The sequence below is a fragment of the Aristolochia californica genome, unplaced genomic scaffold (assembly GCF_029961685.1).
Source record: "Aristolochia californica isolate CCGP_79_NKW_82.1479 unplaced genomic scaffold, dmAriCali1.0.hap1 SCAF_8, whole genome shotgun sequence".
Taxonomy (NCBI): domain Eukaryota; kingdom Viridiplantae; phylum Streptophyta; class Magnoliopsida; order Piperales; family Aristolochiaceae; genus Aristolochia; species Aristolochia californica.
The window spans coordinates 9440232-9465256 of record NW_027182279.1 but is presented as its reverse complement, the minus strand read 5'-3'; the positions used below and the strand labels follow the sequence as shown (position 1 = coordinate 9465256).

Here is a 25025-nt window from a genome sequence, read left to right as displayed (position 1 = left end):
AAAGTCATTTAAAACTATCTCAAGAACTCTAGCCATGTAAGAGGACAATCGCCGAACTTCAATTGTATGGTACACTAGAGAATTGAAGGTTTAGGGCATAAAGTTTTTCCAAAATCATGTTTAAATGATGCATATAATTAATTTAAACTTGCTAAACCTTTAAGTCTTGTTTTCTTCATGCATAAGACTCAAAATTACACTCTGGCAAAAGGCATGATCAATCACCCTACTTGGCATGATTAATCATACACAATACAATATGGCAACTTATAAAGCATGATCGATCATCTGATCTGGCATGATTGGTCAACCCTATTGTATCATCAATCATACAAGTACTGCACGATCATGCTAGGTCTATCAAGCATGATCGATCAATCAAATTGGTTGATCAAATAATGAGTTTTCTAAAAGGTTGAAAACTCATTGATTGATGTCATGATCAATCAACAAGCTTGGAGAACCTAAAAAATATAATTGTTAGACATAATTAATCGATCATGCCTTTCTAGTGCTCGATAGACATACAACTTTTATTAAATGGGCAAAAAATAATTAGTTTGACCGAGAAAGTTGTAAATAGGCCCCCAAACTCTCTTAAGAGCATTAAGTGAGCATTCCTAGCATTTGAAAATCTATATCAATCCATTTTGACAGAAACAAAGTTGTCTACTTTGCAAAAACCACATCGTTCTCTCAACCAACCAAACATTCCTAACATTCAAGCTCTTGTACATCATCTCTTGTTCTGAAAGGATTGAAGGCTTAGAAATCTCTAGGAAAAGATTCTCTGCATATAAAAAAGGGCATAAGTTTTTTTTTTTTTTGTATGTGTATTTCTAAATATTATTTTAGTGATGTTCTAGAACCTAGAATCTAGAAGAAAAATTTTTACTAGAGCTATAAGTTTTATAATCTTTGGGAGAGATTATGTTGTGTAAATGGGCACTACACTTGGGTTAAAGAGAGTTTATCAGTGAAAATTTTCTAACCAAGGGTTCTTGGAAGGTGACTACACATAGGGGAGCTTTGAAAACAAAAAAAAAAAATATTTTTTACACTTAGGGAGCAAGGAAAACAAAAAAAAAATTATATCCTTTGTGGTGTGTATTTTTATTATTTACTTTGATTTAATTTTTACTTTTAAGGTGGCTCAATCATTAACGTTGAGGTTGAAGTGTAGACATGCTATTGACTCTTAAAGAAAAAAGAATGAAACAACCAAACATTTCTCATCTTCGTCACTATAAATTCAGTTGGTAAGGTGGTTACTTACAGTTGCAAATGGGTTGGGTTCATCCGTAATTCAAACCGTCCCTAATCCACAAAATCCAATCCAATATACAAATAAATGGATCAGATTAGTATTTGGGTAAAAAATATCCACTCGCACTTAACATGGATCAATATGTAGATATATCATGAATAAACCCCAACTCAAACCAATCCAATCCTCAATTTTAAATGTTTATACTCAATCCCATTTGCAGATACCTGATCCAATATGTTAATAATCATTATTATTATTTATATATAACAAATTGAAATGTTTTTTAAATGCTTTGGAACATGAGTAAATAGTTCCTTCACCTCTAAATTTCTACTTGTCCATAAAGTATTGCCTTGAAATTTCTCTTATTATACTTGAATTTAATTCCATGACTAGTAGCATCAAAATATGACCATTTATTTAAATCAAGATGGTCTAAGAGACTCTATCATGATTGTTAATGAGATAGATGATGGAGAAAAGTAACAATTAATTTAGTAGGATCTAGTTGCATCTTATCTTTTTAAAGTTATTTTTTTATGATACCAATGTTAGTCCTACAAGTATAAACCTTGAGAAGAGGTAGATGAATAAGTTTATCAATTTCAATGGCAATTATGAATTTTCTAAGGTAAATCCAAGTCATTTAAATATCGATCAAAGCAATGATACATAAACACACACATATTATTATAATGGTTCACAACCCTCTTAGAGGATTGTTGCATCCATTTTGAAGGTATATTGCTCCTCTGAGTTCAATTTACAAAATAAAAAGTTCAAATAGTCCAAGGTATAACACCCACACAACACTTTGGACTAATTATTAACAGTTACTAGGTACAAGCAAAGGAGAAGAAGAGGGTTAGAAGAGTTAAAGAGGGCAAATTTTGGAGACGAAGAGAGCTCATGGGATAGAAGGGGGAGGAATAGAGTGGGTAGAGTTAGTTTCTCTTGTGATGTAAGGAGATGCTAGGATAAGGTGAAAATGTGGAGAATGGTGAATCAATTTTTTTAGGTAACGGGGAAGGGAAAGGGAGGGCCAGGTCAAAGAAGAAAGTTTTGATAGAACTGACATTTATGGATTTTGATGCTGATATCTCATAGACTATAATTCGGAATACAAAAGACTTGTTGCTTCAGAAAGTAAACTTGAAGAGTGATAGAATACTTAATTATCTCCCAAAAGGATCAAAAAGAAGAAAACCACAAATTAGAAACATAGAAAAGCACCAACTAGGGAATATAGGAAAATTTTGCCAAATTCGCATGAGGACGCACTTAAGGGCAAAGATATTAATTGAATAGTTGGTCAAAGCAAGTCAATAAATAATCTTGAGAGTTAGCTCAGGTGGAATCTATAGTTGGTCAAACTCCCCCCTCTTCCCGCCAAACTGGATAGTGCACACCTCTCCTCCCCTGGGCACAAATTAGGGGAAAAAACTGACCTACAGCAACGGTGAGCTCCAATAGCGGCAAAGCAATTGGACGACGAAGAGAAAAGAGAAAAATGGGGAAAATAAGAAAAATAAAAATAAATCGATAGGAAAAAAATATTAAAAGATTAAAAATGAAAAAACAAAGGATAAAATAAAATAAAATTAAAAATGGAAGGAAAAAAAGGGAAAATGAAGGAATAAAAACAGAACAGAGGAAGATAAAAAAAAAAAAAAAAAAGGAAAGAGGAAAAAATAGGGGAAATGAAGAGAAAAATGAAAAATAAGAAAATAATAGAGGAAAAATAAAAAGGAAAGATACAAAGGAAAAGTTTTTAAATGAAAAATAAAATAAAATAAGAAATAAAGTAAGAAAAAAGGGAAGAAAAAACAATAAAAGAAAGAAAGAATAAGAAAAAGGAAAAGGGAAATGGAAAAATAATAAAATAAAAGATAAAAATTAGAAAAATAAAAAAGGAAAAAGGAAAATAAGATAAAGTGAAAACATAAAGGGGATAAATAAAAATAATAATTATAAGTTATTTAAAGTACTAATTATATACTCAGTTAGTCTAAAATTATTAAATATTACCCGATTAATTATTTGCTCAATCAGTTGATTATCAAAATATTAATCACTTAATTTATTACTTACTTAGTTAATCTAATAAACATTTATCAAAATATTTAATATTAATTTATCGCTTCATCTAATAAAAATTTAATTTTATATCAAGTAATAAATGCAAGTTAAATTTCATATAAATAAAATTTATTTGATTTAAATTATTTATGTATTGAGTTAAGTAATTGATTAATTGATATTGTGATTAAGTCAATTAAGTAATTTAATGACTAAGGTATAGTGATCTTAATTAATTTAATATTTGTGAATCATAGACTAACATTTGGGAGTAAAAAACTTAGACATTTTGAAGACCTTGGACATTAGAATGATAAAGTAAGATTCTAAAGTAAAAATCCTGAACCCATTAACTAAAAAATATCAAATTAAAAAACTTCCTTAATTATTTACATGATTGAGTACATAATTACTTAATTATATAATTAGTACCTAATTAATTATTTTTCAAAATGTTAATTAGCTACTTAATATTTTAATTAGTCACACTAATGTTTAGATTAATTAATGATCATTTTCATGGTTCTGCTAGCTATGATAGGTGGATTTGGTAATTGGTCTATCTCGATTCTGATATACGCACCTAACATAGTCGTGATAAAATAAAATTTTATTCTAGTTGTTCCCACCTACTCTATTCTCCAATTAAATTTATTAATTAGATAAATTAATTATTTATCCAATTAGTTAATTATATAATTAAAATTTTTTCAATTAGTTAGTTAGTTAATTACTAATTATTCAACTAAATAATTAGTTATTAAAGTAAATAGGTTAATTGGTCAAATAGTTTTAAATAATTATTTAATCACATAATTAGTAGTTACTCAGTAGGTTCATTGATTAATTATTTATTAATTAACTAGTAATAATTCAATTAAAAATTAGTAATTACATTCAAGTTGGATAATTAATTCAAGAACTAGTTATTAATGATTTAATGACATAAAGGTTTATGCACACGAGATGTGAATAAATATGAAAATAACTATTTAATTACAAGCATGTTAAAATTATAAAAAAAACTACTTTTTATTTAATTATATTAAAAATAATTTAGTTTAATTAAAATTTGAAAAAAATTGTTGGTATGAATTAGTTTCTAATGTATACATTTTTTTCTTATAAAAATAATATCTATAATAAAATAACTCAAGAACATTTAAAAATATATTGAAGTTAAAACAAAAATATAATTTTTATTTGTGTATATTTATATCTAATATTTAACTTATATAATGCTTGTAACTTGTGAAATACTTAATCATAATTTTTTTATTGTACATTTTTAGATTTAAAAATATTAAATATTTATATTTTTTATTATTATTCTTTTTAAAAAGATAGTTTTGTCTATGTTTGCAAACAATTTTTTTTTCCATTGGAGGGTTTTCCCACTTTTGGTAGTAGGATAAAGTTATCTAGGAGGATCATAATTTTTTCGTAGTTAATATTATTAAATCTGTTACGTTCCCAGGATCTAACACAGCGATTCGTACTAAAGAAGAAAGGAAAATAGAAAATCAAGCCGAAGGGAAGCTTGAAAACCCTCGAGCTCGTTTAGGAAGACTCAAACCCTTTGTTTTAACCTAAATTCAGACTTGCCTCTTTTCATTCCATTCCCCCTCCATCAGTCCTGGACTGGTGTGAAACAACCACTCACGACAGCCCCCCCCATTGGCAAGGTTGCACTGCCCACACTTTTCCAACATGGCAACAATAACATCATGACCAGCCCCCTGAGATTGAGAAGACTCAGCAGCATGAACCCCCTCAATTTGATGGCTCTTGCCAATTTTTCTTGAAATAATTTTTGATAGGTCTCCACACTACCTGTTTGGTGTAACAACACTAGATCCCCCAATGGATTGATTTGTGCTGGAGGTCCAAACCAAATTGTACACAATTCTTTAAACTCATCCTAGTCTAGGTTCGGATGCTCCAATTCTAACTGGTGGCCCCAAAGCTGTGTTTCATTGAGCATGTGGAAGGCGACCAACCCCACCTTGTCTATTTCAATCGTATTTTGATGTGAATTTTTTTTTCACACCTATAGTGCCAAATTAAAGGATCCTCGAACCCCTTAAAAATTGGAAAGTCCAATTTTGTATAGCGTGGAATGGTCCCACTACCTGGACGCGGACTCACACCACTTTCTGGGTGCTCTGTTCGCACAACAAATTGGTCCCCCTGCGTGGTCGCAGTGCTTCTCCCTCCTTCTCGAGGGGTGGGGTTTTTTACCCTCATGCATTCATCCAACCGAATAGACAAACTTTGAACTTGCGTATTTACCTGATGAAAGGCTTGATAAATTAGGCTATCCACCAACTCAGCCAGACGCCCTTCCATCTCTTCCTGCCCAACTACCCTATCTGCTTAAATCATTTCCTTGAGGGTAGCTATCATTTCGGCATTGTTGGATGACTCTCCCATTCTGACGTACTTTAATACGAAGATGTTATGGTCTCTGACCATGGACTGAGTAATTCTATGGTGGGAGAGGGTTTCCTGTATTTTAGAATCCGAATCAGGCCTCCTTGTTCTGCCTGAATGACCTATGATGGTGAATGAGGGTGAATAACATAAGGTAAAGGTGGAAAGGGGGAAATCGATGAAGAAGAAGGGATCAAGCTCGTCAAAGGGAGTCCTACACCTTGGGTTCCAGGGGAACGCCGACCCTGGTTCATTGAAGGAGAACACAAATCCTTGTAATTTTCTGCTTGTCTTTCATTCCCTCTCGATAGCCTAATAAAGCCAAGGTTCGAGGTAAAGAGTTATTGATTATTACAATACTGCCCTCTTGGCTTCCTACTTGTCATTAATAATTTAAAAGAACATATATTACCTAATGTACTTCACTTCTCCGATGAGTCATCGACTCATCCGCGTCGCCTCTGGAGTACTCGTTATGCTATCGAGTCCATAAAACAGGACCTTTTATTCTTCCAATGTGAATATCTCCTTAAATATAGATCAGATTGACAATAAATTTTCTTATTATGAAACAAGACTTAAATACCTTTCAACCAAGTATAACTTCTTTTAAAAAAAATATACATCTTTTGAGATAATTAATCTGATAGATTTTGGACTTTGTAATCTGGTTGAACTGATTACTCTTTCTTCTTTGGCTAGCATGACCATGGACTCTTCCGAAATTGATATCTCCATATAATAAATTCATAATGAGATTTAGGTTAATATTTAAGAAAATAGACTTATAGAGATATATATATATATATATATATATATTTCTCCATATAAAGTCTTGTTCTTGATGGCATAAAACGGTTTGAAAGTTGAAGCTTTCTGCTGCTGCAAGAAACTTTTTTGTTGTTTTACCTTTGCTGCTTCAGATGTTGATTTCTCTTTCTGGAAAAATCTGATCTCATCGATTCATTTTGAGTTGGAAAGTAGAATCTACTGAATTTAGGACCCCATGAATAATACCTCGAGCAAGGGGAGAAAGAAAGAAAAAAGTGAAAAAGAGAAAAGCTCTCAGGTAGTGAGAGGCAAGAAGGAAAATAAGAGAGATTAGAGAGAGAGAATTTCACACAAGAGAGGTGAAAAAGATAAGTAACTTGATTGAATAATTCCGAGTTATAATCACCTCTATTTATAGTTTAGGAGGTGATAGAGTCCATGTACAACTAACCATAGGACTCCTAATTACATTCCAACTAGAATTCTCTAAGATAAGCACATTATGATAAGATTACATTATCTATTTAAGAGACTAATTTAACTCAACTACAAACACCTTCTTTGAGGAAGTGAATCAAACTAGAGAGCTAGCTTTTGGTCTTATCTTGTGGGTCCCACATGATCTTTCAGCTCATGTAGATAGAGATACCAGCTCGTGGTATCTTTCTAGGTCCCACTTGATCTTCAAATCTTCTATTTAATTCCAGCACATGTTCCTTATCTCTTAGCTAGATCCACTTTGTACGAGGACTCTTGTTGACACCTCTCGAGCTCATGGTGAGTCCTACCAGTTTGTGGGGCCATGGTGGGTCCCACATTGTAACACTTCCCCTCAAGCTGGGGGTGAGAAAACATCGTAGATGCCCAGCTTGCTGCAAATGTTGGACAAAAATTTTTGAGTGACTGGTTTGGTGAGAATGTCTGCAACCTAGTTCTGTGAAGATACATGGTGGAGAGATAAGATGCCGGCAATGAATTTTTCTCGTATGAAGTGGCGGTCTATTTCTATATGCTTTTTTCTCTCATGGAAGACTGGATTTGATGTGAATTGTAGCCTAATTATCCCAATATAGATTCATAGGAGCTTTTTTGTAAAAACCCAGTTCAATTAGGAGAGATCTGATCCATAGGAGTTTACTGACTGTGTGTGCCATGGCTCTGTACTCTGCTTCTGCACTAGACCTTGCAACTACATTTTGTTTCTTGCTCCTCCATGTAACCAAGTTTCCTCCAACATTGTACAATATCCTGAAGTAGATTTTCTGTCATCCGGGGATCTAGCCCAGTCTGCATATGAGAATCCTTCGATGTTTAAGTATCCATGATTTTTATAGAGGAGCCCTCTTCCTGGTGCTCCTTTTAGATATCATAATATCCATTCTAGTGCTTGCCAATGACTGAGTTGTGGTTTGTGCATTTATTGACTTACTATACTGACTGCTATATGAAATATCTGCCCTCATTACGCGGAGAAAAATAAATCTTCCCGCCAATCTTTGATATTTTCCGACATCTACTTCTTCTCCAATACCTACACATAATTTTGTATTCGAGTCCATAGGAGTTTCTACTGGTCTACATCCCTGCATTCCGGTCTCCTCCAATAGGTCAAGGACATACTTCCTTTGAGATAATATAAATCCATGTATGGATTGTAGACCTTCAATACCCAAAAAATATTTGAGCAGTCCAAGATCATTTTTCTTGAATTCAATACATATCATTTATTTTGTCTTTTGGATGCCCTCGGGATCACTGCCAATTATAATAATGTCATCAACTTATACAACTAGAATTACCTTGCCTTTCGGTGTGTCTTTAATTAAGACACAATGATCTCCAGAGCATCTATGAAATCCGACCAATATGAGTGTTTGGCTAAAATTTTTAAACCATGCACGAGGCAACTGTTTGAGACCATAAATAGATTTTTGTAGTCGACATACGAACTCTCCCTCAACCACATACTCAGGTGGTTGTTGCATATAAATGTCCTCCTTTAGATCTCCATTCAAAAAAGCATTTTTGATATCAAGTTGATAGACCTACCAGGAAGAGTTAGCTGCCAGAGATAATAACAAATGTACCGAGTTTAATTTAACCACTGGAGAGAAAGTTTCTTCATAATCAATGCCATAACATTGTGTATATCCTTTAGGAACAAGGCGAGCTTTCAACCGAGCCAAGAACCCATCCAGATTTTTTTTCACCGTAAATACCCATTTGCAACCGATGGGTTTCTTATCTGAAGGAAGTGGGACTATAGCCCATGTCTGATTTTCATAAAGGGCATGCATTTCTTCATCCATAGCTGCCTTCTACCTTGGATGTTTGAGAGCCTCCTGATAGGACTATGGTATAGGTACGGAGGAAATAGCCGATAGAAATTGACAACAAACGGGGATAGACGATGATGAGACACAAAGTTTGTTATGGGATGAGAAGTAGAAGGCATGGTGCATGATTTGGGCTCTTTCCTAACTGCAATAGGACGAGTATCATATTCTGGGCCAAAAATAATCGGAGAAGATGGACTTACCTTGGTAGGATTCGACAACTCAGTAGGTGTGGTGTCAGCCAGTGTTTTTAGGGGTTGAGTAGTTTCTATAGTATGGGGCACAACCGGTCGAGGAGAACCTAGTACTGAAGATAAACCTAGACGAGCATTATCAGAATAATATGGAGAATCTTCAAAAAATGTGACATCCCTAGACACAAGTAAACGCTGAAGAGAGGGACTATAGCAAACATAACCATTTTGTGTGCGAGAGTATCTTAAGAAGATACACTTCATAGATTTGGGATCAAGTTTATGGACAAAAAAATGATAGCCGAAGACTCTCAAGGGTAGTGAAAAAGGATCATCATTAGGTAACAATAGAGAGTAGGGAGATTTTTTTATGAAGAACGGAAGAGGGTAACCAATTTATAAGAAAACATGCGGTAAGAACTGCATGCGGCCAATAAAAGTATGGAACTTGCATGACATATAGTAAACCACAAGCTACCTCAAGAATATGATTGTTCTTTCGTTCAGCTACACCATTTTGTTGAGGGGTGTAGGCACATGATGTCTGATGAATAATGCCATTTTCTTGACAAAACGAGTCAAGATCTTTGGATGTGTATTTTTTGGCATTATTGGATCAAAGGACTTTAATTTTCTGCCCAAACTAAGTGAGTACCATTGCATGAAAAGATTTAAATATCATTGGTATTTCAGAATGCTCTTTAAACAAAAATTACCAAGTGGTACGAGTGAAGTCCTCAATGAATGTAATAAAATATTTCACTTGAGAAATGTTGGAGACACTCAAGGGTCCCCAAACATCAGTATGAATTAACGAAAAAGGAGAGACACTTTTAATTTTTGGACGAGGTGAGTATGTAGACCTCTTATGTTTACTTATTTGACATGCTTCACAATGAAGGTCTGACTGCGCTTTAGGAAAAATTTGATGAAGAGATTTGGTGGACGGATGTCCCAACCGGTTGTGCCATAACCAGTTTTAGTGTCGTAGGTGGATGCAGTATTTATTTGTGGCACATCCAGGTAGTAGAACCCCCCTTGACCATCGCCTCCACCAATCACCCGCTTCATTGTAAAATCCCGAAACACACATGAAGTCGGTGATAAAGTTATAGAGCAATTAAAATGTTTGGTGAGCCAACTAACCGATAAAAGATTCAAAGGGAAAGTAGGAACGAAAAGGATATCTCTAAGCCAAAGTGATGGTGTAACAGAATTGGATCATTTCCCTTGAAATTTAGTTTGTGATCCATCAACAATGGTAACAAATTTATGTGAAAGACATGGAGAAACTGAGTATAGTAGATGTCTGTTACCTGTAAGATGCTCGAAGGTTCCTGAGTCAATTATCCAGGACGAAGAGGACGCAAAAAGCATACCTAAAGCGGTGGTGGTAGTGGTTGGTGAAGAAGTACTTGGGGAGGACCCTATCATGGTCTTCATTTTCTGGAATAGTTCATAGTCTTCATCAGTAAAAGTATGCTTTGCAGTTGTTGTGGTAGACTGCTCTTCTTATGTATCACTCACTAAGGCTTGGTTAGCCTTATTCTCACTAGCTTTATAACATCTTTCGCGAGAGTGGCCCAATCTACCACATATAGGGCTTTCTTTTAGGTGAAAGCATGTGTCTCTAGTGTGGCCAAATACCTTACAATAGGTGCATTCCTTCCCATCTGTTTGATCAAAACCAGTCCTTCCACCTCTTCCTCTTCCTCGTCCATAAAATCTGCCTCGGCCTTGGTCAGATGGTATTCTCCTATGTCCAAAGTATATAGCGAATGGTATTTCAGTAGTAGAGGGAGAAACATCTGGAATACGGAGAAGTGTAACACATACATCATCAAAAGTGGGAACCGTGGAAGAGCTAAGAAGGTGAGTCTTAGCAATTTCAAGATACGGTTTAATGTTTGCAAGGCATATTGCAGTTATCAAGGCCTCTTTCTATTTATCTTGGATAGAGATATCTATAGAGGTTGGCTGGGAAAGTTTCCATTCTTGAAGAAAACCTCGAAAATGGGCCAAATATTCATGTATATTGTCTCCTTGTTTGGTGGTAAGCATCCGTTGTAAAATATCATATGACCTTTGTAAGTTGTTGGAGCTTGAATACAACTTGGCGCATGTCTCCCAGATTTTTTTAGCCGTCTCTAGATGAATGACATTATTGGAGACATGTTCTTTCATACTGTTGATAAGCCAACTAATAACCAATGTATCCTTCTTTAACCATTTGGTATAGAATATATCATCTTCATCAATATGTGGTCCACGATTGGTGAGATGACCAACTGGGTCCTTTGTGATAAAAAACCGACGAACCAATGTGGACCAGAGTAAGGGTACAGTGGTGATTCTGAGTATGTCACTCTTGTGACTCATATTATCTTCAGCCATAGTAGGCAAAATCAAGTAAAATAGTTCTCCAATCAAGTAATCAAAATAATACCAAGTGGAAGGCTATAACCAACTAGGTTAATGGAGATGCTTAGTATAAAAGCTAAGTAAATAATTTTAATGGATAACAACTCATAAAAGGCTCATAATCTTCCTTCTTTATCGGAGAATCTTGTTCCCACAGATTTATAAAAAAAATCCAATATGCATTGGTCTCGGTCACAGTATTGTGCAAACTGACAAAACTGCCTTGATAATCTCTTCTAATCAAAGATAATCCAAGATGCATATATTCTCATAATTTCATAAAATAAAAACATGCATAATGACATCTATAAACCACCTCTTAATACCAAAAACCTGTAGCATAAATTTAATAATATGAGAAATAAATATTTATCTCATGATCTTCAATCTTGCTTCATAAGGAGCCTTCATAGAGCATCATGGGGATCCTAAATTGGTAGCTCTGATACCATGTTGAATTTAGGACCCCATGAATAATTCCTCGAGCAAGGGGAGAGAGAAAGAACAAAGAGAAAAGAGAAAAGCTCTCGGGTAGAGAGAGAGTAGGAGGAAAATAAGAGAGATTAGAGAGAGAGAACTTCATATAAGAGAGGAGAAAAAACAAAGTAACTTGCTTGAATAATTCCGAGTTACAATCACCTCTATTTACAGTTGAGGAGGTGATAGAGTCCATGTACAACTAACCTAAGGACTCCTAATTACATTATAACTAAAACTCTCTAAGATAAGCCTATTATGATAAGATTACATTATCTATTTATGAGACTAATTTAACTCAACTACAAACACTTTCTTTAAGGACGTGAATTAAGCTAGAGAGCTAGCACTTGGTCTTATCTTGTGGGTCCCACATGATATTTTTCGTGGTATCTTTGTGGATCCCACTTGATCTTCAAATCTTCTATTTAATTCCAGCACATGTTCCTTATCTCTTAGTTAGAGCCACATTGTATGAGGACTCTTGTTGACACCTCTCGAGTTCATGGTGGGTCTCACTAGCTTGTGGGGCCATGATGGGTCCCACATTATAACAAAATCAAATATATTTCCAAAGATATATATTTTTCTTTACGAAACATACTATAAGAGAGTTAAAAATATAATTAAAAACATGAAATGGGAAAGAATACTAAAAGAAATAGGAGAAACTCCTCTGGTTTCCTTTTTTTTTTTCTTCTTCTTCCTTTGCTTCTTCTCCATCTTCTTCTCCTTTTCCATCTCAGATCTTTCCCTACTCTGGTACCATGTTGAAAATTAGAATTCCATGATGTATAATCACAATATAAGAGGATTAAAAGGGAGAGAAGAAGAACTTTGTTGTGGAGAGAAGGTTTTAGGAGGAGAAAAGAAAGAGTGGTGAATTTGGAGAAAAGAGGAGAAAGATTAGGGTTATGGACTTCTCCAAACCTTCCCCCCTTAAGTTGTATTTATAGATATCAAAGTATTAACATTACAAGAATACCCTTCACCCTTAAGAGTCATAAATCATAAACTAATTACAGCAGTGTCATCTTTATGAGATGACTCTTTATTTACCATCATGCCACCATTATGTGTGTTTGTAGGCCTTCTCTTTGGTTTGTATGCTTGAGTCCATCTTCCACACACTAGGATGTGTGGGTCTTCCTTGGTCGTATGGGCTTGGCCCCATCTCCCAACAGAAAGTTTTGGCAACATTGATCTTTATAGCTTCTGATGGTGATATCTCATCAAATATAGCCCAAAATATAAAAATTCATTTTACTCCAAAAAAGTAAAGTCGAAGAGCTTTAATTGTTTTCTTTAGTAGTAGGACCCTTGGCAACTCCTATAGAGATATCTCTTTATACAGAGATATGATTGACTTGAAACTTGTTATTTATTTTCTCTAAAACTAGACTTGAATAACTTTCATTCAATTATAATATTGTCACACAAAATATGCTTCTTGTGAAGGCGATGATCTACATAAACATTGTATTTGTAATCTAGTTGAACTAAGAAGGACTAATCTGATACCAATTGATAGACTTGTGAGAGATCATAATCTTTTTTAAAAGTGAAAGAAAGTTTAAATAGAGACGGTTATGGACCAAATAGTGAACCAAGTCAGGCTGAGACACCATGGCTGAGTCAGTTAAGTAGTTATTTAGTTTATTTTCTGTTTTATGCTATTTGGGTTTAAATATGCCTCAGGGGCATTTTTGTAATTTTTTCCTAAAATCTTGTTGGTGTGAACTATTTGTATGCATCGTAGGGTAATGAATGGGGGAGTGAAAAGTTAAACTAAAACAGGATTTGAGGTCTCCTCTTTGAGTTCAGGTCGGCGTTCCCTCAGAACCCTATGTTGTCTCCCTCAGAACCGTAGGTTACGGACTCCCTCAGCGCCGGGTTATCCCTCTCCGTTTTTCTCTATGATTTTCTCCTCTTTCGTTCCCTTCTTCTTCGTTATCACCCTCGTCCTCCTCGGTGAATCTTCGTATTGATCTAGGACCATAATACATTGGTATCAGAGCGGGAACACGATGTGTTATGGAGACCCATGGTTGGCGATGCACAGACAAATCTAAGAAATGGCTGCAAGCATTGCAGTGGAAGAGATACAGAAATGGTGTGCCTCCTGGGTGAAGTATTGGCTATCAACGGAGTTGTTATAACCAGAGGCTAAAAACCGAGCGTAATAATCAAGGGTATACACTACGAAGCATATAAAACCACATAGGAAACACAATATGGACATAAAATCAGTAAATCAATAGCAAAACACAAGAGGCAACGATCTTACGTGGTTCAGCGACAGCCTACATCCACGGGAGGAGACGAAAATCCACTAAATGCAAAAAGGGCGAAGCTTTGCGGCTTCAAGCATACATATCAAGCTCCGATTTCTCCCAATGAAGCCCTCATTCCCGAAAACCCTCTTTCTCGCACACGGAATCCCCTTTCTCGACGTCTCAACCTCCTCCAATCCCTAAATCCAGAGAGCTCCCGATTTAATCCCGTAATCGGGTCTCGACGCGGATCCGAACCGGGTAATCGGGTCCGGTCAGGTAATCGGATTGGGTCGGGTAATTCAAGACACCCGATTAACAAATCTCCACCTTGGCTTGAATTCGATTACTCCTCTCTGAAAGACTGAACTTCTCTATCGCCTTCTCCACCTTGCCTCCTAGGGCATCTAAATTGAGTAGCATCACTACCAGCGACAACTTCACAGTAGTTAGAGGGCTCTGGAAACTGAACGGTCTCTCACAACAACGACTCCCTACTGCCTCTACTAGTAACATGTGGAAAACCTCACTGCAATCTCTGCCTGCAACCACTATTGCCTCTGCCTCTGCTTCTGCTTCTGCCTGCAGCCAATATTGCATCCGCCTGCAACCACTAGAAGACTTCCCTGGTGCAATGACTCTCTCTGGAATCAACGACTCTCAGTCCTCTAGCAACGGCGAGTCTCCACGACTCCAGCCTCTGGCAACGACGAGTCTCCACGACTCTAGCCTCTGGCAACTGGCAACGGCGAGTCTCCACGACTCCAACCTCTAGGCAATGGAGAGTCTCCACGACTCCAACCTCTGGCAACTGCGAGTCTCCACGACTCCAGCTCTAGCAGCGGCGAGTCTCCACAACTCCAGCCTCTAGCAGCGGCGAGTCTCCACGACTCCGGCCTCTAGCAGCGACGAGTCTCCACGACTCTAGCCTCTGGCAACTGCGAGTCTCCACGACTCCAGCCTCTAGGCAACGGTGAGTCTCCACGACTCCAGCCTCTAGCAACGGCGAGTCCACGACTCCAGCCTCTAGCAGCAGCGAGTCTCCATGATGTTCCCAATAGATCGGTCTCTGCCACAGGTAATGCATAAGCGACCATGTCGGCGTAGCTGTACTTATCACCCTCAAACTCCACCTACTCACTGATATGTCCTAACCAAATATTCCACAGACGAGTCGTGTCAAAAAACTGAATCTGAAGATAAGGTACCTACTACAGTACCTATGACTGTACTGCCCTGAAGCACATAAAAGGTTACCAACCTTTTTTCCTTTCACCACAACCAGTGTCCCTATACAGACCTCCAAAAAACTCCACCTTCAGCTGTGTATCTATAGCCAAGGTAATCAAGAGAACCTAGAGAAAGCAAAACAAAACTGGTACATGCCGAACTTCTTACAAAATTCTCACTATACCGTCATACATCTTGATCTGAACAGTTCCAATCCCAATAGTCTTACAGAGCAAAAATCCCCATCAAAACTGTACCACAATCTACCGACTGATATGTCGTAGAAAAATCCTAGATAGGACACATGTGGTAGGAACGGCTCGAATAAAGTATCCACTCACCCTGTGAGTGTGCAACCCTCAACTGTGAGAACATATTCTGAACCATCAGAATGATCTTCAACAAACCCAGCAACCTCTTCCTTTTCTTCTCTTTTCTCCTTCTCTTTCAATTTTGGACAGTCTCTTGCAAAATGACCTGGTTGATGACAATAATAACACTTGCCCCCTTTCCCCTTTGACTTCGGCCTAGAACGGCCACTGCCTCCAAAATCCTTCTCCTTCGTTCGTCCTCGAACAAACAGACCATCTGCTTGCTCTTTGCTCCCACTGGTAGACACCTTCTTCCTCTACTCGTTAGAGTATAAAAATGTCTTAACATCCTCCATAGAGATGGTATCGTGCCCATAGAGCATAGTCGTAACGAAGTGCTCATAGGATGGGGGTACAGAGTATAGCACAATCAGTGCTTGATCCTTATCTTCCACGATAACATCTATATTTCTCAAATCCATAATAATCTTGTTAAATTCATTAAGATGGTCTTTGAGAGATGTACCTTCCTTCATTCGAAGAGTATACAGGTGTTGCTTCAAATACAACCTGTTCGTGAGAGATTTAGTCATATAAATACTCTTTAACTTCAACGACAAACTAGCTGCTATCATCTCATCTGCAACTTCCCGCAAAACCTCATCGGCCAATCACAACTGAATGGAACTAAGAGATTTGATGTCAAGATCCTCCTTGGCTTCTTTTGACATCGTAGTTGGAAACTTATCCTTTTCATTCAATGCTTTGTGGAGCCCTTATTGTATTAACATGGCACACATCTTCACGCGCCACAAACTGAAACTCATCTGCCCATCAAATTTCTCTAATATATACTTCGTAGTCATAATTACCAAAATACCCTCGGTCACAAAAAATGCTAAGATGCTTGAATCTTCTCTCTCGTCGCTTCCAGAATCCAACACCGAACAATGCCAAAAAAAATAAAAAATTCTTCTTCTTCCCCTTGGCACTGTCAGACACCACCAACCAGTGCCAAAAAAAAAAAAAAAAATCTTCCTCCTCGGCATTGTCAGACACCACCAACCAGTGCCACAAAAAAAAATTTCTCTTCTCCTTTCGGCACTTCCAGAAACTACCAAATGGAAGCTTGAGACAGAGAGCTCTCTTCCCATCAGCGGAAACAGAAAGAAAAAAACGAAAATCCGGCACCGTCGCCGGAAAACTTCGCTCTGATATCAATTGTTATAACTAGGGGTTAAATCCGAGCATAATAATCAAGGGTATACCACTACGAAGCATATAAAACCGCATAGGAAACACAATATGGACATAAAATCAGTAAATCAACAACAAAACACAAGAGGCAGTGATCTTACGTGGTTCGGCGACAACCTACATCTACGGGAGGAGACGAAAATCCACTAAATGCGAAAAGACAAAGCTTTGCGGCTTCAAGCATACAAATCAAACTCCGATACACAATCAAGCTCCGATTTCTCCCAATGAAGCCCTCCTTCCCGAAAACCCTCTTTCTCGCACACAGAATCCCCTTTCTCGACATCTCAACCTCCGATCCTTAAATCTAGAGAGCTCCTGATTTAATCCCGTAATCGGGTCTCGACGCGGATCCGAACCGGATATTCGAATTGGGTCGGATAATCGGATTCAAGACACCGATTAGTATAGAGAGGAATTCGCTCGAGATGCGGTCTCGGACGGAAAACAGACCACGGCCCGGAAAAATCAAACACGTCGTCCTGTTTACCGGCCGAAGTACCTACGGAAGATTTGGGGGCGACCTCAAATCCGACACCGGGAACCATAGAAATCGCTGAGAAGGACACAAATCAGATTTCGGACTCAGACCTTCTGCAATCAGACGGCGGCGATTCCTGGATGAGCTACTCTTCATTCCCAGATGAAATAGCCGCAGCGTCGTTCCGAGATGAGCTAGCCGCAAAGGTAGCCGCAGTGGGCGCAAAACTAATATCGCACATGGAAGCCTTAGGCGCAGAGTGAAAATCATCAATCCGGGATGAGTTGCGTGCCTGGCGCACCAAAACAGAGGAGATACATCGGGCTGAAAGCGAAACTCTTCGGGCTGCGGAACGGGCCCAACTGGGTTTGCCTGTTTGAGTTCGGACAGAGGCATCCCTGGTCGGCACGGTTGTTGTTCGCCGACGGACAACGCCTCCTTCGGTCAGGAATTTCGGTGACAACGGTGAGGGGTGGAAGGTTAGCATCGCCTCCACTTCTCCCTCAACCGAGACATACCTCAACTCATTGATATCAATGCCAGGTAAGTCTTCGAATTCCTCTGTCCAGCGTGTAAGAATTGGGAAAATCAACCTCTGGAATAGGAAAAAAAATTTTCTGGCGGTTTCAGTGGGAACCATTCTGCTGGTTGGTCTGTTGGGCAGAGCTCGTCGTTCAATCGACGGGGAGAGTACCCATTTGAGAACAGGAAAGCCAAGAAATCCCGAAATTTTAATTTCGAATTGGAAAGGGTTGCGGTGGAGGAAGATGAGATTCTTGAGAAATTGAAATTTGGAGTTGGAATCCTGGGTGGGGGTGATGCTCCATCCACTGCTGGACTCCCTTCCGATGCTCTTCTCTACGAAAACCAGACAGGAAGAGCTGTGGGACCGCTTCTGCTTGTAGCAATGCCTGTGCTGAAAGCGGGGACTAGACCTCCGTGGGTTGGCCTCGGAGCCGCAGTTTGGGTCCAAATTGTTGCAGTAAACCCCTATAATTTTCCTCTCTTTTCGCATTCTCTAAAATCTGTTTTGGGTTACTCCCAATAGAAGTTAACGATCCTAGGAATTGCTAACGATCTAGGCGAGAACGTGGGCCTACTTTCTGGGATTGTATGCAATAAATTGCCCCTCATGGGTTATGCTTTTGATCGGAACTCTTTCTTGCTTTCTTGGGTACGGGGTGCTCTGGCTCCCAGTTCGGAATGTTAAATCTTTGCCTTACTGGCTGTTATGGGTGGCCTTGGTTGTTGCTACTCACCGTAGTGCATGGCTTGGGACTGGCGTACTAGTGACAAATATGAGAAACTTCCCTCTGAGCAGAGGCACAGTCGCTGGCATTCTCAAAGGTTATCTTGGTCTTCGTGCTGCAGTATACACAGAGATCCCATTCAAAGAGTCTGATTATTTTGATCATGAAATGGTATGGAAGGGCACTTATGCTTTATGGTTACTTGATTCCAATCTCTCTCTATGTCTCTATTGCCGTGGTCAAAGTATTACAAGCTACGCTCATCAATTGGGATGTTCAACTGTTTGATGAAGAAACCTACAGCTCTGCTTCTGGTGGCAAGCTTCAGAAACATTGGCAGAATGAAAACCCAAGGGTTTCAACTTCAAGGATGGACTGACCGATGCTGTCATAGAAGAGAATTCAGAAGTTAAAGCTTCAAAAGAATCCAACTTGGAAGTCAAGTTTGAAGATGAAAATATGGAAAAGAAGCCTCAGACACCACTGACAAAATTATGTGTAGAAATGGATGCAAAGGGGCTCCATAAATTCATATCAGGTAATAGGAAAAATCTTGCTGCCATAAGAGGAGGTCCCCACTTGTGTTAAGGAGTGCCTTAGATCCAGCAAGGTTGGGTTTGGAGTCCCTAGAGGACTCCTTCACAGAAACACCTACTCTTGATGGAAAGAGGGACCCCAACCTCTTGGGTCTGCGTAGAACTTGTATTATGTTGGAGTGTCTGGGCCCTATATTAGCTCATGCTGAATCAGATTCCTTGGTGGTGTCCTCAGAGATCAGAGAAAAATCAACAGAGATTGCTGAGGCAAGGAAACCAAAGTTGGATGAACTTGATATTGGTGGCTCTACAGGAAACTCCTTAGAGGTTCATGCGTTTCTGCACCTTTTAGTGACATTTGGTATTGCCTCAGAATTTGATATGGATGACACTTGCATACTCATCCCATCTGTTGCTCGTCGCCGGCAGACAACTGATCTTTGTAGGACACTTGATCTACAGGATAAAATGCCAGGCGTGATTGATGTTTTGGTTAATAGTGGACGGCAAATTGAAGCAGTTAACATGACATATGCTTTTGAGCTCAAAGAACAATTTGCACCTGTGCCATTACTCAAAACTTACTTGAAGGATGCAAGGAAAAATTCACAAATCAAAGCTGGAAGCACATCCCCATCTGCTGCCTAGAATGAAGCAAACAAGCAAGAGTTAGCTGCGTTTAAAGCTGTCATCAAATGCATTGAAGAGCATAAGGCTGAGGAGCAGTACCCTGTGGATACCTTGCCGAAATGGGTTCTCCAGGTAGAGAAGGCTAAAGCTGACAAGAACAGAGCAGCAGAGGCTGCCAAGCCTCAACCAAAGAGGCCTTGTGCCAATGGTGTTAACTATAGTCCTCATCCTACTAACATCGCTGACAAGAACAGAGCAGCAGAGGTTGCCAAGCCTCAACCAAAGAGGCCTCGTGCCAATGGTGTTAACTACAGTCCTCGTTCTACTAACATCGCTGACAAGAGCTTTTACAGGGCAATGACAACTCAACTACCCAACCTCCCAATTGGGTGACGGTGCTGTGATCTGCATGTACTTATAAGGTCAACAAAATTTATTTATTTATTTATTTATTTTTTCAGGTGGAACCTACGACTCACTGTGAGAACCAACGGAGGATCCGTTTCTGCAGGCATACTCTACCTTCGAGCTCTAGGACAAGCTCGTTCTCCAGGAGGGGTGAGATGTTATGGACTAAATAGTGAGCCGAGTCAAGCTAAGACACCATGGTTGAGTTAGTTAAGTAGTTATTTAGTTTATTCTCTATTTTATGCTATTTGGGTTTAATTTTTGCCTAAACTCTTGTTGGCGTGAACTATTTGTATGCATCGTATGGATGAATGGGGGAGTGAAAAGTTAATCTAAAACAAGATTTGAGGTCTCCTCTTTGAGCTTGGGTCGGCGTTCCCTCGGAACCCTAGGTTGCGGTCTCCCTTAGAGCCGTAGGTTACAGACTCCCTCAAAGCCGGGTTGTCCCTCTCCGTTCGTTTCTATGATTTTCTCCCCTTTCGTTCCCTTCTTCTTCGTTATCACCCTCATCCTCCCTGGTGAATCTTCGTGTTGATCTGGGACCATAACAGAGACGTTAAAAGGGTTTGAATAAGAGAGAAGGAAGGAAGAGGGGAAGATAAGGAGAGGTCTAGAAGGAAAAGAGAGAATAAGAGAGGAGAAAAGAGAGGAGAGGTGTTAGGCACAAAATTGAGAGGTAAAGAGATATTTAGAAAAATGTTTGACTGAATTCTTCCTTCAGCCAATAACCCTATTTATAGTATTATTTGATAAACTCCTTAATCATCTAGGATTACATAACTTAAGGACAAATTCTAGGAAATTGAAAGGGTTACATCAATCTAGGGTGAGATTTTAGGAATTAAAAGATTACATCAATTAAAGATAAATCTAATCTAGTAGGATTTTATCCTATCAAGAATAGGAGATATTTTTCATTTTTGCCTCTCAAGCGCTACGCCCGTTAGGCATTTCTTCTTTTTGCTCTCATGCCCCCTTCCCCCTTGGTTTCTATTAGAAGAACTTCATAAGGGAGAAGTTTCAAGTGAAGTTTTTATTTTAACGATAACAATTTTATTTGAATGTCATACTACTTTTGTTTCAAAATGAAGAGAATATCAAAGTGAAAACTTAGAAAATGACAAGAAATAGTCATGTTGATATTCAAGGGGCTCAATGCAACAAACTAGGAGAGGACACATGAATGATTAGTAATGATGAAGGTAACGCAAGACCAAGCGATTCAACAACTAGTGGTTGACGTAAGTTAGATGGGATAATTTATGGTTTCTAGTGACACACTCCCTCTTACAATCGATGTTGGTTTTTCGTCATACCCAAATTGCTCCTCACATGGTCCTCCCACATAGTCACGCATATATATTTTTCATGTTTTATGATTTGGAAAGAACACTTTTCTATGACTATATTTTTTTTATAGACACCTTTTTTTACGATATTGTACATTCAATCTCATTTTTATGTATATAAATTACTCTTGGATATTTTAAAATTTTTTACAAGAATAAAATTAAAATGTTAAAATTTAAAAAAAGAGAAAAAAGTTGTTGGCAAGGATTTACCTAAAAAAGAATATTAAAACGTTTTTAGTTCAGATTTGTGCCAATAAATATTTTTATTTAAATAAATTAATTCAGTTTTGGTGAAAATTTCACTAAGAAATATTTTTAAAAAGAATTTTAAATATTTTTGATAGAATATTCAATAAAGGCATAATTTAAAAAATGAAAGCATTTTTGGTAGAAAATTCTCTTAAATATATATAAAATAAATAAAATTTATTTTTAGTAGGAGTTTTTTCAAAAAGATTTTATTTAAAACAATAAAACATATTTAGAGGAATATTTTGTTAAAAAAATGAAAAAAATTAAAAAATTGGGCATAAATTTCCGCAAAATTTTGATGTCAAATTATCGATAGAAAATCTATTTTATATTGTAATACCTCTATCGGATGGCCTTTTTAAGCATAAATTTCCACCAAAAAACCTTTAGCAGTTATTTTTAGGCTTTTTTCAGCCAACATAAATTATTTTTTTAGTGCATCTTTCGTTAGTAACAATCACAAATTCTTTACTTTTAAAGCTCCATCTCGTCGGTGGGAGCTAATTATGGCTCTTACACATGAAACGTTTAAGTAGAGGCCCAAGTACAAGTACTTGGTTTGATACTAGATCAATTTAAATAGTTTCTAGAGATAAAGATACGATAAAAGTTGTTGAATTACAATGAGATTGTAATGAGGAAGTCAAAAGGTTTGAATTGAAGTAACTTGATCAATATAAAGAACGTACAAATAAGTCCACAATTTAAAGGACTATCTAGCCTGTCCAATGTCATTAAAATTGACTTCTACTTAAATCCAATCCATTAGGTTTGATCATTGTTTGCCCATCATAAACATCATAATAACATAACCTACAAATTAAAAGAAATAAACCACGATCAGGTGACTCTTCTCCTTCAATTTAAGGTTGGCAACCGTTGTTCCTATTATTCAGGTGTTGGCGACGGGAAGAAGCCCCATAGTCAACGACAAGGAAAGTGAGGTCTCCAACCCTTTCGCCGCTGAAACAAAGACGTGGAAGCACATCAGCCTTCACCCTTTCCTGGTTCCCCAACGCCATTCATAAGCTGGCCGATCAAGCTGGATTAGTTTGTTGGATTTGACACAATCTCAGTTTTTGTGCATCCTGCACCTGGATGAGGGTCTGGGTTCAGTTGAGAAGAAGATCTTCACAATTAATTAGTCGTTCTAGCTAACTCTTCCTCGTTAAAGTTTCGATTCTTCCCAAACGAGAAATGTCTGCTGCTGATGATATGGGTCCTTCTGACACTCGTAGTAGCTTGGTGTAGGGTGTTTCGACTACTGACTAGTTTAAACGACTCTTATATAGTGCACAACCGGTTTAAACTTAAACCCTAAACCCTAAACCCTTACAAAAGACCTTTACAATTAGCCGTTCTAGCTAATTCTTCTTGATTGAAGTTTTGATTCTTCCCAGACAAGAAATGTCTACTCCTGATGATATGGGCCCTTTTAACACTCGTACTAGCTGGGTGTAGGGTGTTCCAACTACCGACTGGTTTAATCGACTCTTGTATAGCACACAACTGGTTCAAGCTTAAACCCTAAACCCTAAACCCTAAAACTCTAAACCCTCACAAAACTTCTGCGAAGAAAAGGAGGGGGGAGGGTTTGCCCGATCCCTCCATTGGTTGAAGTTTCCGAGTCTTGTGAAAAATTATTAGCACACATCTAAAGTGACCTAAATAACATTGGCAACTTTCTAATTGTCTTCCAGGGTTTCTTGATTGAAAGAACCAAATAATCACAGTAGGAGGTGGTAAGGGAGAGTCGGAAAGTGAAGAGAACACAGCCGGCATGGCCTCCCGACATCGTGGGAACACGCTAATCCAAGTCATGTATGCCTATGGTGGCAAATACTGAAAATGATCGGGCTGCTGTTCACTGCCTCTTATCTCCTTTTCTTCTCAAGTCACTCCAAACTCTTAACCATGTCACTGGCTGTTTTGTCCCTGTCTAAACGCTCAACATGTTGTCACAAATCAACTTTCAGTAGACTTCGTACCAGACAACCCACATGCCTATATTACTTAATAGCTTATTCCTCAAGAGAAAAAAAGAGACGAATCATTTGCATGCTTGAAAATATCTTTCCTATATAAGGGCTGTGCTAGTCTTGCTTCTCACCACACAGAAGCAGACTCATCTCTTTCGTCGTCTTCTTCTTCTTATTCTTCTTCTGTTTTTCTTCTTCGTCCGTAAGCTATGCTAGTTATGCAAGGCCGTCACGCTCTTCTACTTCTTACTCTAGTGGTATTCGTGACCACAGCAGAAGGCAATAAATCTTTATGCAGCTACAAACTTCAAACCATGCTTGAATCTTCACTGAAGCTACTGTTTCTCTCTTTCGTGTTGCAGGTGTAAGACTGCGGAAGAGTGGCGGATTTGGGGTGGTTCATTTCGTGCTGAATAAGGGAGGCAACCATGTCGAGAAGTTTGAAGAAGGTAATAAAAAAGAGTGTAGCAGCAGAGACGACTTAGTGAGCATGGATTACACTCCTCCCAGGAGAAGGAAGCCTATTCACAACTAAGCAGTTTGACGAGGGTTGAAGGATCTTCTTTAGATAGTAGTGTCTTGGTATGCTTTACGTATAAAGATGGGAACTGGTTATATTGCATGTGTAAAAAACTAAATTAAATAAGAAGGTGTGACTATCTCGAGCTCGCTATCTTTAAATCATGGAGAAACTAAAATCTGAGTCTAAGTTAGAAGCTAATCAGAATGCAATTTCTTTTATGCTTGTTTGGTTCCCGAGGAAGTGAGAATTCAAGAGAATGAGTATTCTTTTTAGAAAACTCAATTTTGACTAAAAACTCGCACATTTTTTCAGCCAAATTGATTCCAGAGAGAGAGAGAGGCCTCCAAAGTTGCAAAAAAAAAAAAAAAAAAAAAGAGAGAGAGAGAGAGAGAGAGAGAGAGAGAGAGAGAAAAGCCCTTAAATCTTGAACCTACATGTCAAATGGATTGGAGAAGCCTATTTCAATTGAACGACGTGTACCATTCTCAACATGAAACTCAAGCTTCGTTTAAGTTTGCGATGCCTCGTACTAGAAAAAAAGACCTCAATAATCCTCAATAAT

General features: G+C 37.9%; 1 pseudogene; it reads left to right on the top strand.

The window, feature by feature from the left end:
* Positions 1-17504: 17504 nt before the first annotated feature.
* Positions 17505-20669, top strand: LOC137939130 (FRIGIDA-like protein 3; annotated as a pseudogene).
* The last annotated feature ends 4356 nt before the right edge of the window (positions 20670-25025 follow it).